The sequence below is a fragment of the Porites lutea genome, chromosome 2 (genome assembly GCF_958299795.1).
Source record: "Porites lutea chromosome 2, jaPorLute2.1, whole genome shotgun sequence".
NCBI lineage: Eukaryota > Metazoa > Cnidaria > Anthozoa > Scleractinia > Poritidae > Porites > Porites lutea.
This window is the reverse complement of record NC_133202.1, coordinates 28,824,783-28,836,377: the sequence shown is the minus strand read 5'-3', so window position 1 is coordinate 28,836,377 and position 11,595 is coordinate 28,824,783.

Below are 11,595 nucleotides of genomic sequence, written 5' to 3'. Positions count from 1 at the left end.
GCTCAGAACGTGATGTCGAAGGAAGAGTGTTACATAAAAACCAATGGCTGCAGTGTCCCTGGAGGGCTTCCGTTTTTCTACAAGACGACGTTTACCCCTGCTTGCGACAAGCACGATGTTTGCTACTCCTGTGTAAGAGTTCAAAAATCAGTCATTGCCTATCAAACTACGTACACAACCAGTTCACACAAATGTTTTTTACTCGTTTCCTTGTTTAAATCGCGTATGTAAATTGGGCTTATAGAGATAGATATAGAGACATCTGTTGTTTGCCATTTACAAGAAGTGTTCGGAAAATCAATAAACTGCAGCTTACCTTATTTACCGCTTTACTCGTCTTTTTCTCGGGATTAAAGAAAATCGCTTAAATAGCAATGGATCGGAAAAAGAACCACACAGCAAGGAAAGACAAGTAAAGTAAATAAGGTAAGGTGTATTTGATTGAAAATTCTAGCGAGTATTCATCTTCTTGAATCTTTTGCCTGAATTCCAATACAAATCCGTTATCTTCACGGCCATTTTAAGGGTTACGCACGCCAGTATGAAACCACTTGTATTAATTAATGATTAAATTCTCATAGTGAGATTGGGCTGCCTGTGACCGAAACGGCTTCTTCAGGTAACGCTTACCAGGGTGGCTTTTAAATGGCTCCGTCCACGTGAACCTGGTGGTTTCAAAAATGTCCGGATTTGTGAGGACATGCGGCCTCAGTCTACTTTTAGCAGGTCTTCCATATTTACGACACTTAAACGATCGCTGCGAGCCAAAAAGCTAAGATCAGCAATTACGACGATTTTACTGTACTGAACTCCTCCACCTTGATCGTAATGGTCGAACAGCGATCGTTCTTATAGAAAGGCTGTTTTTCATTCAACCTAGTCAAACTGCCATTAATTTCACGATCATATCGGCAGCTATCTTTCTTGGGCGATTTTAGAGCAACCATGATTTATTTGCCGTGACTGAACATGTCCTCTTTTAAAATCATGTCCACACAGGGTCAGCGATTTGGTTGGAACCGATCTGGTTGTGACAATACATTCAAACAGGATATGTACAGGCTATGCGAGAAACAGTTTAGCCGTTTGATTTCCTGGCCAACAAAGTACGAACGATGTAAGTTTTTTGCGGATTTGTATTACAAGGCAGTACGTACAGCGGGTTCGTTGTACTGGTCAAATCCATCCGAAGGCTGGTGCAAAAACGTTTGTACTGAGGCTCTTGGAGATCCTTCCAAGCCTCTGGACGTTTAAGGTGACACCGAAAACGACAAATATATCAGTTAACAGCTCTCACGCACACGTCAAACTGGAATCTTGGTCGAGAATTAATTAGTTATAGAGAAGTAGAGCGAAATAAAAGATTGTTCAAGAGCGTACATTAATGTTAATGAACTACTATTTGAGATGTTGGGCTTATGTCACTATAATAAGCCACTTCCGAGTTCCAAAAACCCTCACTTTCAAATTGAGGCCAAGTGCACAACCTTTCTTGTGGAAATGAGTTTTATTTGCACGAGAATGAAAATCATTTTCATATCAAAGGCTGAGCACTTAACCTCGTTTTGATACAGAGCAATTTTTTGACCATTTTTTAATAGTCAAAAAATAGTCTAGAAAGGCTATTTTTCTATACAGAATATCGTCAAACACATTTTTGTCCCTTATTTTGTCTAAAATAATAAGATGGAAAGTCTTATACCAAGTCTTTGGAAAACTGCAATTTTTTTACTTTTTTAAATGTTTTTATTGTCTAAAACGACTGTTTTTCGTCAAACACATTTTCCTTGCCCAATTTTTATAAAATAGAAAGATAGAAAAGTCTCAAATTCTTGGCGAAAACCTTGGACTAAAGAATTTTTTTTTTTTACTTTTTGAAAGTGTCGCTTTATTGCCTAGAAAGACTTTTTTCTATGGAGAATATCGTCAGTTACATTTTCCTGGCCTGTTTGGCATAAAATATTTTAAAAAAAATGAAAAAAATTCAATTTTTTGACCAAAACCATGGACTAACCCCTTTGGAAAAATGCAAGTTTTCAACTTTTTAAAATCGACGTTTTGCTTATCCAGACTGCAGGATTCTTTGTATCAAGGTTATCGTCAAACAAATATTTCTTGCCCCCCTTTGGAAAAATGCTATTTCTTCGACTTTTTAAAATCGATGTTTTAATTATCTAGACAGCCTTTTTTTCTCGAGAATATCGTCAAACACATTTTTCTTGCCTATTTTTTGCCTAAAAGAAATTAAGGAAAATTTCAAATTTTGACCAGAAGCATGGACCAACCCGTTTGGAAAAATGCAGTGTTTTCGATTTTTAAAAAAGGTGTTTTTACTGTCTAGAAAGAAAATTTATTTCGGGTTTTTAAAATCAATGGTTTTTTTTAATCTAAAAAGGCTGTTTTTCGATGGAGAATATCGTTAAACACATTTTTCTCGCCTACTTTTCAAAAAATAGAAAACTGGCAAATCACAAATTTTTGACGAAAACCATGGACTAACCTCTTTGGAAAAATGCAATTTTTCGAGTTTAATATTAAATTGATCTTTTTATTGTCTAGCTTTTTTCTATGGAGAATTTCGTCAAACACATGTCTATTTTGTCAAAAATAAAAGGATGAAAAATTTTCAATTTACCTTGCCTATTTTGCATAAAATAAAAAGAAGAACAATTTTTTCAAATTTTTGACGAGAACCATGGTATAACCCCTTTAAAAAATGCAGCTTTTTTGACTTTTTAAATTCAACGCTTTCATTGTCTTTCTATCAAGGACATCGCCAAAACCATTTTCCTTGCCTATTTTTTATAACCATAGACTAAACCCTTTGGAAAAACGCAATTTTTTCTACTTTTTAAAATCTTGTTTTTCTTGCCAAGAAAGGCTTTTTTTCTATTCAGAATATAGTCAACACATTTTCTTTTCTTGCCTATTTTGCCCCAAATAAAAACATGGAAAATGTTTAATTTTTTGAACAAAATTATGGACCAAACCCTTTAGAAAAATGCGATTTTTTTTCTGCACACCCACATAAACCTTATATAAACCCATATACACCTTTTATACTTTATATAGACCATATGTACACCCATATGCACCTTTTATACACCTTATATACACACATTTAAGGAGCCGGGGGCTTCCCCCCCCGGCCATTATTCTCCCCGGCTCGCATATGAAAATAGAAGAAAAATAGAACCAAAGAAATCCCTTGCTGTTTGATTCCCCGCCTACTTGCTGTATTTATCCGGTAACGTAACCTATAGCTAGTCATCAGTTCGGGAGTATGCCAGTTTTGAAAGAAGCGATGACGTCATGATTCCATTGTTCTGCTAAAAATACGCAAAAATGGGAAAAAATAATCGCCAAAAACAAGGGAGCTTTTTTCAAAGCCTGTTCCAGGTCCACTCGTTCAATATCCGGGACTTCCGAGCTAGTAGTGCTGATCAAGAAGCCTTTTCCTTGCTTTTTGAATGTCAAGAGCAGTTTCGGGCCACATTACGGTAGTTAAAATCGACAGTTATCAAACAGCGTTCGAAGACGTCGCCGCCATCTTGACGGGCATCGAATGTAAGTACATGTCTTTATGTTTAGTTTTCAGTATCTTGCCGAATTTTTACGAAATCAAGACTAATTTTCCTCAAAACTACAACGTGTAAGGTCTGTTCAGGCAAAGTTTCATGGTAACAACCTAGTAAAAATGGTAACCACACATTGAAAATTGCCAACGGACAGGAAGGGTTACTATATTGATGGTTATGCCTTAGTCTTTCTATGTATTTTTAATTATGAGCGATTAAGTCTGTTTTTGGTTGTGTTCACCGGCAATGTATGCGACTCTGATCTAGAAATCACTTTATTGATCCAGATCATGTGTGTGGAATGAGTTTTAAATCACTGTGAGTAGGTTCTTATATTGATTTCTTATATTTTTATCAGGATGTCCGTCCAAAATGTAGACAAACATCTGGACATATTACAAACATGTTGTCGCGTTTGTGCCAAAAAGCTGGGAAAAGGAACGAGGAAGACAAATGTTAAATATGTTCAGAACGACATATTTGTGCTCTGAGGGCAAAATGTTGCTTTAGATTCGCCTCATGTTACTCTGTAATAAAAAATTTAATGTCCAAATTCAACCCTACCTCAGTAAAATCAAACATGTGTTTTTGCTTCTTTGTAGTGTGGTCACAGGCTTACCTACCACCACAAAAGCCCTTCCTCCCTCTCAAAAATGGGTAAGAGGGAAACAGGTTGGAGGGGGGGCTTATATACCTTGTGAGTGGAAGCTCACACTCAATGACCATTCAACCATAGAAGAGACTGTGGCCCTTATTCAAGGAGCTTTAAAGGAGATAGATGAGGAAGGAGTCATGGAAGTGGAGGCTTGTGAAGATTTTCTCCACATAATGTTCAATCCCTTGCATCAAATATTGTTTATACTTTACAAATGCCAAATACATAATATGTTCAGTCCCTGTGCTGTGCAAAGGTCAATCTGAAACAGGAAAAATGCCACTCTCCCCCACCAATACCTTTGCATGAGCAATAAGCCCACATTTTATGTCATAATATTGAATATGTTTGTATTTGAATAAATCCTAAATTATTGAGATTCTTTCGATGAAAAAGCATCTATATTATTGTATCCTCTTCAACAAATGATCCTCCCTAATAAATAATACATGAGAGACATCTCACAAGATAACTATTGAAAACCTGTGTCGGCTGCTACTGTCTTCATTATATCAATTAAGCTTTGGTTTTTGGTTTTCATGTCCAAGAAGGTGTTAAAAAAACAAGATTTTGAGATATAAGAGTGTGTATAATATGCCAGCCAGCGAGCCATGGTAGCAAGTCATGCAGGTCAGATACGACTCATTGAAAACAATACATAACCATCGAAAACAGTAATACCGAAAGAATTAACTGAAAGCTAACCATGGTAAATAAGTGTTTAACCCTAAACAGCACTTAATCATAACCCTTACCCCAACCTAAACCCTAATCAGTAAAAAGAATGCCCAACCGTAATCTGTAAAATTTACAGTTTTTACTTGTTTTTATTTTATTTTTGCTGATGGTCTGCGTGACTTGCATAGCTCCCTTGCTCGTAGTTTATGTCAGGACCAGAAATAAAATGTTTATTTACAAAAAAACAAAATGTAACAGTAAAATTAATAACTTTTATAATTGTATCTTTACTCTGATGTGTGAGCTTTGTTTTCTTGAAAGTGCTGTTCAATAGAAACATGGAGAACTATGAAAAAGAACTTTGGAAAACTTATGTTGTGTCCATGCCAAGTGGTGCAATCATTATTATTTTGGGCCAAACCTTGTCTAATAGAATTGTTTGAGGTTCCCCACAGAGAAGACTTTTTTTTCTTATAATATAAAAAATTAATGAAAGAAATAGGCACAAGCTTGTCAGCGTGCTTACCTATTTTCGATGTACTGATTACATACGCAGTGAGTACGAAGTGCCTACAAAGCGCGCAATAAGCGAAGAACTATAGCGCAAGAATGGTTATTCCTTGTCGTCAAGGTATTTCCCAATTCATAGTAAGGAGAAGAGAAATAAAAGGCTCGATGAAACAAGAATAAACGAGAATTTCTGTCAATACTCTTTCCTCTCCCTTGTCCGCCATTTTGTATGTTTTGAAAATGACCATCGCCATGGTGATCATGTTATGGTTGGTGACGTAGACCATTGTTTTCGCTTCTTCCAAAACTGGCATACTCCCGAACTGGTCATGATTGAAAAAAATATAAAATATTACACCCTGTTGGTGGAATCTCAAGATAGTGACTGGGTTTAATCCAAATGACAAGATCAGCTGAAATATTCTCCTTTTGGTAATTTATTTTCTCAACATACACATCATCACATACATGTAACATTTGGATTTCAATTTTTTGCTAGAAATATTCCTTAATATTGTAATATTTATGATATTAAATGACATAGTGGCCACTTTACAATTCTACAGATAAAGGTCTTCCAAGTTACAGAAAAGCAATTTAGCATTCAATTTCAGTGAAATGACAAAGTAAAAAAAAAAAGCTAAATGACTACTTCTTTCAAAGTCGCCGAACCACCTTGGCCATCCCAATTTAATGCTTCGTTTCCCATCACCCGACCGACCCATTTTTTTGGAAAAGTAAAAAAAAAGAAACCCAGAATCACTTGTAAAGAAGCAAGTACTTTAATTTACAAGCACACGATCTTATCTTATTAACACCAATTGTCTTAAATTATCATCGATACTTCTTTTTGTAGCCTTTTTAGACTTTTGATAGTCCTGGTAATATACATCTTTTACCATCTGATTATATCTTGCAGACTAAACGTGAGATTTAATATGCAATCATGTGTTCATTCCTTTTTTTTTTTTTTACCCGACCGACCGACCCACCTTCACGAGAGGAAGGGCGATGGGAAACGAAACATTTTATTGGGATGGCCCTTCTGAAATGAAGGTCCATACATTACCCTTTGGAAAAATGCAATTTTTTCGACTTTTTAAAATCGATTTTTTAATTGTCTAGAAAGGCTCTTTTTCTATCAAGGATATCGTCAAAAAAATTGTTCCTTGCCTATTTTTTAGAAAGATGAAGAAATCTCAAAGTTTTGACCAAAACCATGGACTAAATGCAACTTGTTTGACTTTTTAAAATCGATGTTTTTATTGTCTAGGAAAGCTTTTTTTCTATCGAGAATATCGTCAAACACATTTTTCTTGTCCACTTTTTGCCTAAAATAAAAGATGGAAAAATTTCCAATTTTTGACAAACTAATGAATAAAAAAATTATTTAAATGCTCCTGTTCTATTTTTATAAGGAGCGTGCAAATTTTCCCTGCATACGAAGCTGAGGTAATTGTAGCTGCTAAAATAATATATCATGTCAAATCATTGTCTTTAATTATTCTCCATACCATAAGACTACTGATTGTGCTAAAATTGAAGTATTTTAAAATCATAATTTAAACATTGTCAAGCTTGTTACGGATCCTCTCACCGATCAGTGCTTGAACTCCCTCACACTGTGACAATATTACGTCAAATTAATTATCGGATATTTAACAACTATTCCTCGAGCCAAAACGGGCTATGAGTCAATAGCCCATGAGGCCGAAGGCCGTATGGGCTATTGACTCTCAGTGGCCATGAGGGCGAGAGGGATTAATTGTTTTAGTAAAATCCAACTAAATGGTAAAAAATATCGAGACAAAACAACTTTAGCTAGCAAAACGCGATTCAGCCGCCATTGTCTTGGTTTTTAAAGCCGGCGCCTTTCGCTGCTAGTGGACTATAACATATAGCCTAGTAGTAGCTCAACCAATCAGAACGCATGCAGTATTAAATGATAATGGACCACTAGCTGGATTTTACTAAAAGAGGATAGACACACACAATTTGTGAGTTACATGAACGTACAAAAAACATAATAAACAAATGCATATTTGTGATGGGCTGGACATTTCCCAAGTTGAAATAACAAGGTTAATAGCTACCCTCTCTCCTGTTATACTGTAAAATGTGAAGAAGAAAAAAAAAACAGCTAAGAAAACTATTTTCTTTGAAAATTGTTTTCTTTCGCCTTCATATTTTTGCTAATTTTTACGATTGTTTTAAAAAAAGAGGCGTAAATTACAATCGAGAAATTTAATGCAATATTTCGCACAGTTGCTGCATTTTGCAGACTAGCTATATGGCCGTAATTTTACGTGTACGAAACGACATTTTTGTACCCTAATATACTGATTTACCTTCGCTTCTTCACTATAATTGATACTGTTATTCCGAAATGAGGCTGAGTTTGCAGTGAAAAATTATGTTAAGATAAAGGAGATAACAGCCTGCGAGATCAGAGTATACTTCACATCATACGAAAGCTGAATTTATTAATTGTTTTATTATTCATTCAAAATATTTCTAAATTCCTAACAAGCTCAATTACCTCCTGGTAGACTTTCTTGCTTTTGATCTATTTTTCGGCCCTTTTTTTAGGATATATGCAGATGTTTTTTTCTGGCAGATACTCCTTAAAAAGCGCAATATGTTTATAAAAGCCATCGAGCAATATATGTTTTGCGTATTCTTGCATTGTTTTCGTTCAGTTTTAGTCAGAAATTCAGCTATTTAGGCTTCAGGTAGTAGTGAACGCTACTTTGTTTAGTCTTCCATTTCCCAAACAGCCTCGTTTTCAGGCAAATATACCATCGAATCGATGGTATGTTGTTCGTAGCTTCCAAATATGGTAAGCGACAGTTGGTTATGAAGAATAAGCCGGGGGATTGGAGCCAATCAGAATCGGCAAAATATTTTGATGAAAAATAAACTGTATTATCCAACTTAAGTCTAAACCTTTTGAAACATTTTTTATGCAGTCGTCGATCCTTGTCCATGTAACGGACAGTTCTTCTTATTCAACTCTTTTGTAAAGCTCTGGTCTTCACGTGTTTAAAAACTAAGAAGAAATTTCTAAATTTTAATAATGCCCTGTGGTTTTCATGCTCGACCCAAAACGCGAAATTACTTATACGAGAGAAATACGCTATAGGGCGTCTGAAATTTGCGACTGAAATTAGGTTCCGGCCAAAATTAGTAAGCATAAGGTTGCGTCTTACTGGTTAAAACTTTCGAATTTGGCCGGCGGGGGAATCCCTTAAAAGTTAAAGAAGAAACCGCATTTTTTGGACTTAAAGCAAATAGCACGTCACACCCGAATATTCTCGAGGTATTCCCTCCCTTTCTCGAAAGGAATTTGGTTATTGTCGTGGTGGACATAGATTTCGTCATTCAATGATTAATTTCTGAGACAAAATTTAAAAAAATAATGTAGGCTCCTATAGGCTTGAAAAAATTAACATTCATCGGCTAAATTTCCTTTGGAAACATTATAAGGCCATTAAAAGGTATAAAAAGGGCAATTATATACGTTACGGCACCTTAGGATTAAACATTCTGTTTGATAACATCGGAATCATGCCTCCTCCTGATCGCTGATGTCCTCACAATTCAGGTCCCTCAGTTTTCGTTCAGCATCTATGAAGTCTTTCAATAGAGCGCTGCAGAAGACTGGTTGTCTTTCATCATTTTTTATTCTGCGTTTCCAAAGAAGACAGCCTTCTACGCGAACTTCAGGCAGAGGTTTTTCCGTTTTCTCTTCATCCTCTTCCCTTTTATACAATTCACTGCATTTTGGAGGCATAGGAGAAAACGGCCTTGACTGCCCTGCAAGATCAGTGGAAAATATGCAGGAATAACGGGGACCGTCTCTCACGTCGTTTCTTTCCTTAACGTCGAGCTTCTGCATAAAATCCTGGCGGACATCGTTGTCATCATGATTAGTTATCTTTTTGGTACCAGGCTGCTGGAAAACAGGCAGTATCTGCACAGAAGATGAAATCGTTTTACTTTGTGACGAAGCTGCAACGGGTGGGGAAATCTTTGATGGCGGCTGTACTGTTAGTGAGGTTGAACGAGAATACTTGTACCAGTTCAAGTGTCTTCCCTGGAGAGCGGACAAGGTACCAAGTGAATTGATGCGGTTTTCATATTCTTTTTTAGCCTTTCCTCCACACGGAGCGTTCTCTTCAAGTCTCAAAGCTCCTAAGTCATTCTCCACGCAGTCGGTTTCTCCCTTAATCGGTGGCCATTGAAAAGCAGGCAAAATCTGCGCTGGGGCCGAATTTGGTTTCCGGGGTGTTGGCGATTCACGACGGAACTTAGGTTGCTGCGAAAAGGGAATGGATTGGTTATTCACCAGCTTCCGTCTGCCGTCATCGGCGAAGTTCCCAGTTGAATTCCCGACTGTATGACCTGAAAAGCAACTACTTGGTGGTAGATGAGAAAAACTGCTAGATGGTATCCGGCCAGTGGCAATACTCCTACTTGACTTCCTGGTTGTGTGAACTGGACGGTACATCTGTGGCGATAGCTGAAAACACCCTTCGTCCTTTTCTTGCTTCTTGGTATCTTCTTTTTCTCCACAATCCCCAGAGTGGGTACCTTTTTCTGAAGGCCATTTACTACCAGGTAAAATTTGTCCAGGAGTTCGAGCCAGCAGCGGTTTTCTTTGTGAAGGATCCCCACTGTGCACAAACCGCCGTGGCAAAGGAGTTGAAGATTTGGAAAAAACAAGCTTTTTACTGTGAGGATTGGTAAGCATGGTCACTTCGTCGACTGAAATCAGTTCTGGCGGAGCTTTGGCTTCCGTCCTGCTCGTGCCTATTACTTTTGCTGTTCGTGGATTCTTTTTAAGGGTGTCTTCAATAAACGAGGATGTGTGATCTAAGCTTGACTGCCTCTTCTTCTCATTTGAGTTTACTCCTATGACTGGCATATCATATTCTTTCTCATCCCTTGGTAAGACTCCTGGTAACAGGTAAATCTTTTCCTCCAACAGAATCCATTCGCCGTTTTCTGACAGGTCTGTGACATTTTCGTCCCTCTGGTGTGCCATTGCGATATTCTAGCTTCAACGAAATTACACTGGAAAGCAGTTTCTTTATACATATCTGGCGCAGGTAAACTTCAAAGGCTATCATAGCCAATCACAAGGCGTGTCTCTGTCAGCTTTTCTGAAGATGCCTTAAAATTGTGGGTGTTACCCTGTTTCAAAGAACGCGATGAAGCCACGCCTAAAAACTCTAACCAATGATGAAGAAGACAGTTTCAAGCGGTTTTTTTTCAAGCAGCGCAGCATGAGGAAATTCACTATGAAATGTAGTATATATTTTAAGTATTACTGATTTAAGAATTGAGTTTAACAATGATTTCACAAGATCTTTCTTCGTAATTTTCTACTTTTAAAGAACGCAAAGTGTAAAGCAGTACCGCCATACATTTTCAAAGAAAGCGGTCGAGCCACGCCCAAAGAATCTAACCAATTATGAAGAAGATAAATTCAAGTGATCAACTTCCTGCAGCGCCGCATGAAGAAAATTCACCATAACGTTTACTGTTTAATCTTTCTGCGTATTGTCATTGCAATATTCTAGTTATGAAGAACTCAAACTGAAAAACAGTACAGTAATGGATCGGCGAATTGGCGCAGGCAAACTCAGACGCTATTTCATCACAAGGAGCAAAGAGTGAAGGCTTTCACTCAGTGAATTCTCCAGTTCGCTGCATGGACAAACACTTCAAAAACTGTACCCTGTATTTAAAGAATCAATTTATTTCTAACAGTGCATCTACAAGGCATTTTCTATCTTTAGTGCCTTTGCAATATTCTCAAATTGAAAAGCAGTACCTTAATACATATCTGGAATAGGTAAACTTCAAATGCCAAAACAATCAATCACATTACCCGGAATGAAGGGCGTGTCCCAAAGGTATATCCCTTTTGTTAAACCGCCCGTCGCATGAGGAAATTCGCAAAAAAATGTGCCATGGATTTTAATTTTTTTCAATACAAGTCTAAAAAACACATTTATATTCTATCGACCATTTCAAAAGAAATCATCTAGGACAAGACACCTTATTCGTCGGTTGTGTGTCTGATGTTTTGCAGTGAAAGGCGACTTCATTTGAAGCGACACTGTTATTCATTTTCGGTAAAGTGAAAAGTGAAACCTTTTATAAATC